This window comes from Centrocercus urophasianus, unplaced genomic scaffold (assembly GCF_019232065.1).
Source record: "Centrocercus urophasianus isolate 14NV4802_14NV808 unplaced genomic scaffold, USGS_Curo_1.0 seq_14, whole genome shotgun sequence".
Taxonomy (NCBI): Eukaryota; Metazoa; Chordata; class Aves; order Galliformes; family Phasianidae; genus Centrocercus; species Centrocercus urophasianus.
The window spans coordinates 10,437,140-10,443,139 of record NW_024884586.1 but is presented as its reverse complement, the minus strand read 5'-3'; positions in this window follow the sequence as shown (position 1 = coordinate 10,443,139).

Below are 6,000 nucleotides of genomic sequence, written 5' to 3'. Positions count from 1 at the left end.
CCACTATAAACATTTACCTTACACTGTAAAGGCAAATTTGTCCTTTGTAGAATGTTACACCTAAACAATTCAGAGAAAACCATGGCCAACCTAAAGGAGCAGTGAGAAAAAGGATCTGATTCCCACAGGATACTGTGGATCAGCTGAGCTGGTGTAATCTGCAGTGCACAGAGAACACAAATACAAATATTAGCACAGATTACCTAACTCCCACTGATTGTTGGCAGAAGACACAGCTATATCCAGAAACAGTACTGGGGACTGCTTACTCAGGTGAAAGGAAGTGGAAAGCAGTGGAGAGGAGGTGTTAAAACACATGGTACTGATGAGAAGATCGCATACATAAAATAAAAAAATGGCAAAAACAATGGGGAAATAAACCTTTTTTCTGAGTAAGATCAGAAAGAAAGGAGTAGACAGCACAAGGTTGGAGTTGAAGTTTGGAAGGGGTCTTAAATAAGATCAGTTGATTACGTATTTAAGAAAGTGCAAGATCCTGCTTCAAAATGTTTCTTGGGGACTCATAATGTCATAGAACAGCCTAGGTTGGAAGGGACCTTAAAGATCATGGAGCTCCAACCCTCTGCAGTGGGCAAGGCTGCCATTCACTAGATCAGGCAGCCCTGTTGTTTACAGTTGAAATTACAGAGTCAGTCCTGTATTCAGCTGGAATATCCATGAAGAGAGGTAGAGAACATGCCCTTGCTTTGCCCCCAGAAGATCTTTATTTACATTGTAAAGCAATTCACTCAAACAGATGGAGTCGATCCTGTGATTACAAAGTTTAACATGACTGTTCTTGAAGTTTTATTTGGGGGGAAAAAAAATAACAAAAAAACATTCAAAGTGCCTTAACATTTTAACAGGTCTCCCTAACTTACATCTGCCTACTTCTCTTACTGGAGGAACATTTCATTTCTAGCATTTTTACTTTATGCCAACATATTACTACATGACAGAACTTTGAAAGATATTAAGGTACAAGCTGATGGAGATGGAAATAAAACTTGCCAAATTCCAAAGGAGTTAAGCAAGTAACTTGCTTTAAGAATACACAAAAAAGTACTAGACTAGATACCAAACACTGTCTTTAAGCACGTATGCATGTGTCAAAGCTGGTCCAGTGACCATGCATTATTAACTGCAGAGTGCTCCTCAGAGATAACAAAGAATGACCACTGTATATTACTGATTGCAAACTGGAATGCAGCGAGAGATTTTTCCTGAGGTCGCACAGGAAAATCTGTGTCAACACCAGGATTAGAACTGAGATCATCTGGCTTCCAGCTCCATAAAATCATCCTTCCTCTCCAAAAAAAAAATTACTTTTCTAATAATAGAAGCCACTACGGGAAGGGATGGTCGTCTGTTTTTGTCTTTTAACTTCAAAAATATTAGAACGACCAATTCTGGTCCTCCCTGCACTGGGGCTTCCTCAATGCTTCCTGAGCACAGGAATTTCTTGACACTGTCAGAAGTGTTTTATAAATCCAGGACTGTAAAAGCAGAATAAAACTCTACACTGCAGAACGTACATAAATTCCTCCCATGGAAGAATGTCTACTGTTCCATCATGTTCTTCCATTCAATTGTACAAAAATGATTAGAGTTTACATGCACGCAAATGACCTCTTAACTATTTATCATTATAGTTGGATAAAACCTCCTACTTGAAGAGAAAAATCATTGAATCATTAAGATTGGAAAAGACCTCTAAGATCACCTAGTTCAACTGTCCGCTTACCACCAATATAGCCCACTAAATCCTGTCCCTAAGCCAAAACAATGCAACCTGAGAGAGCATTTGGAGGTCATTGCAGACAGTCCTCATGCTCTACGATAGGGCATATCACAGCTCAAATAGTCGTGCTAGTGCAAGTGTGGAGGTGCAGAGAAAAGCATGGCACTGAGGAAGGGAGAAGGAAGACAGTAGAGAAGGGCTGCAGCCCATGTACCCCTAGAGGACCTAAGATCTTTCTATCCAAAATCAGGATACTATAAATGCCTCACCACACCAATTTTTCTCCAAGATGAAAGAAAAAATGAATTAAGGAATCCCCAGCAAACGAGTCCAACTGTGCAGCTTACTGAGCACTGTGAAGATTTTCTCCCTAAGAAAGAAAAGAGAACACTCAGTACTTTTGAGGGGAAGTCAGGGAAGCGCAGGCAATTGTATAACATTTGTAAATGCTTCTGCCACAGATATTCTAGGGCCATAGAGGACTTCCTCCTCCCTTCCTTGCCCCCCTTTTCCCAGTAGATCAAGTGGAAGTCTGCTGCCCCAAGCCCTGCTATCTTTCTTAGCAATCTGATTAACATATGGACACACTCTGGCTTACTGAAAACAGGAAATCAATTTGAAAGGCAAGACAAATATTATTTGCTTTCTTCCCATCTGCTGTGATATGTGAACACGCCTGCTTTCAGCAGCGATACAGAATTATTGATTCAGGATATTTATAGTGTATATGCCATTATCAGGCCAGCTATCAAAGGGCTGTAGGAAAGGCTGTTTGACCCTACAGGCTATTTAAATATGTGGTCACTATAAAAAAAAAAGTCAGATTTTCTTATTCAAGTTGACAGCAATACTATTTCATGTCATGCCTAAAGATACCATTTCCTGCTTTACCATCTACTCCTGTTTGATTGTAAGTCAAATTAAGTGTAATTGTTAAGGTCTCTCCTGTCTGTATGATGACCCCAACGCATTTCCAGGCTACTGATTTGACCCTCTGGGCCTGCAAAAAAGCTGGTTTTCACAGCACCGTTGCCTGTTTATCCATAATCAGTCTGAGTCACTTTGCTAGAGGGAGCATAGAAAGCCAGAAGACTCTTTACCATAAGCACAGGCTGTGTCTTAAAACAAATGAGTTTTAAAAAGATTGTATATAAATAACAAAACCCAATAATTCTGAAGTGGACACAGATAACTATCTAAAAAGTGCACAGTGTGCTCCCAGCAGAAGCCTGGACAGAAATGGAAAATAATAGATTGAACCACTGCTGAGAATGTATGAACGATACCTTTCATAGCAATATTGCATTCAATCCATTCACTGTTGTCTATATTACTCAAGCTTTACTGAGTAAAAAAAAAATAAACAACCACTCTTTCCAGGAGTGTTGATTTTGCCACATCACCCAACAAGGAGATGATCCATGCACACAGATCACAGGGGGAGCACCTCAGCAACCAATTTGCAACCTGCCTCAGCCATGAGCTAGGATGCACACTAACTTGCACAAAGCCTGTGTCCATACAAACAAGAAGCAAAGATGTAACGTGAAATATATGCTCTATAAAGACAGATTGCTTATATGACGCAATAAGAAGATGAGGGAGCCCGTGCACGTTGTTTACCTGAAATTCAGTAAAGTATTTGACAGTTACCCCGCAGTATCATCCTAGAAGAACAGTCTCCTTGTGGCGTGGACATGTATACAGTTCACTTTGTGCAGAACTGGCTGGATAGATGGGCTTAAAGAATCAAAGCAAATGGAAGTTGCTCATGAGGGGCATTACCCAGGTCTCAGTCTTGAGGACACTTTTTTTTTTTTTTTAACATTTTAATCAATTACCAGGATAAGGGAATTGAGTACCCTGTCAGTAAGTTGGCAAACATTAGCAAATTGGAAAAGACCACTGTTCTGCTTGAGAGCAGGAAGGTTCTTCAAAGGGATCTGAACAGGCTAAGTTGATGGACCAAGTCCAATCACATGACACTCAGCAAGGGTCACAAACCCCCCCCTCCCCACATCAGTACATGCTTGGGGAGGAGCGGCTGGCCCAGCAGAAAAGAACCTGGAGGTGCTGGTCAACAGCCAGCTAAACATGAGCTGGCAGTGGGTCCAGGTGGCCAAGAAGATCAGTGGCATCCTGGCTTGTGTCACGAACAGTGTAGTAAGCAGGAGCAGGGAATGAATTGTCTCCTCGTAGAGGTGAGACCCCATGTCAAGTACTCAAAAACTGTTTTGGACCCCTCACTATAAGAATATTGAATTGCTCAAGGGCGCAGATAGGAGAGCAATGAAGGTGGTGAAGGGACAAAAAATAAAACTTAGGAGGAGCATCTGAAGTTCTCGCTTCTACCAAGGACTTTCTACAGTCATTTATTTTGCCCATTAGTGTTGATTATTACTAATATGTGGCTTTCTTATAGGGCTCTTGAACAAATGAATTAACCCTTCCCTTACAGTTTAACTAGTAAAGCATTTATGCTATTGATGGTCAGAGGCTTAAACTAAGCGCTTCTGTGCAACTTTAATGGACGTATTCAAGGTTGGATAATCCTCCTACTGTGGAAATTGACTTCTCCTGACCAGAAGTAGCATATAATAGGAAATCCTGACATCTGGAACTGTACATCTGGTAACCGTGTCTCTGAACTAAGAGACCTTATCAGCCTTTCACACCAAACTGTTATCAACTTCCTTGTGTTACGTTCTTTCTTTATAAGGTGTGATTACATCTCTCATTTCTGTACCATTCAACATCATCAATTATAACAGCTGATTACCTGTAATACAGAGAAATTTTTTAAATATTCCTGGTGCTTGTGAAAAGTGGAGCAGTTTAGAGCAAGTAGCTTCTTGCTTGTTCAGAATTTTATGACTGTAGAGAATATTTAATTTGAGCTAATAAAAAGAGCAAAAGATGAAAAAATCTCAGTCAGACCTTACTCCAACCTCTTCCTACCAGGGATAGAAAGATGCAAATTCAAATCTATTTGATATGAGATTTCTTGTATGAAGGGAATTCTACTTTAGAACTCTAAAGGATTCTGTTTGATGCTGTCAATCACAAGACGACATACCCATAAAAGAATTCCTGCAATACCTTAAAGCAAGACAAGGCAGTTGTTGAGACATAGCAGAATAAAAGGAGAGAAAAGGATGTCTCTATTCTAACAGTTATAGCTATATATTCATCAAAACAACATGGCTTTATTTAAAAAAAAAAAGAAATAAAGTTTCAGCAGCTCTTCTTCCAAAATAAACCCTGTAAAGGCACCTCATTTTTATTTTTTGATTGTTGAAACTTTCTTTTCAAGTCCTTTTTTGTGATCTTTTCTACTTAGCACACCCATCCCGAACCTACAGTTCTCTTCCAGGGTAACTCAGATTACAACCACAACGTGGCTTGTATGTCTCATTCATCCTGCTCTCTCCTCTGCCTTCCAAGTCTTTTCAATCACTGCTGCTCTACCTTGAAAGCACTTTGCAACTGGAACTGTACCTTTACTTCCTGATATACATGTAGCACAATGTTTGTTGGTGAAGAGCTGACACAGAAATGATGTCTGTGCTATTTTGTGGACAGCAAAAAAATAACCAAACTGTTGTTGTTCTGAATGCTGCTTACCAGAGAACAGGCCAAATCCTAACGATTTTTCCAATATTTTGTGGGGCTCTTATTTCACCAAACTTTCTGCTAAGCAAAGGAAAAAGTGGATCCCAAGATTAGGTGCTGGTTGATTCAAGAAAAAAGTACATTTCCTAAATGGACAAGTGCTTAATACAGAGGAAAGGAGTCACACGTACAGCATTCTGCTCACCCAAAATTGCAATAACTGATTCTGACTGTTGAGCCACAGAACCTTGAACTGACTGTTTTGCTTTCAGTTCAGAGTCACAGGTAATTCACCTCACACGTTACCTTCAAGTACCCATTCCTTAGCATTTCAAGAAATACCAAAGATAACTTTCCCTAACTCAATGTGTGTTCCCTGTACAGACAGAGGGCATTTCACAGGAGTCGGTGGAACAGAAACATAAACAGACCCCAGTGCCCTGGTTAGGCCTCCAAACAGGAATGCCAAACACCTCCCCCTGCTCTCTGTCACTGATACCTTCTTCCCCATGGGTCACTGCTGGTGGCCACAGCTTTTAATCACACACTGGGCCTCCAATGATTTATCACCTCTTAATAGTTTTTGTACTGAAGATTCCCAGTTGGCTGCACTGGCTCCCTCTCCCCCACAATATAACACTACCCAA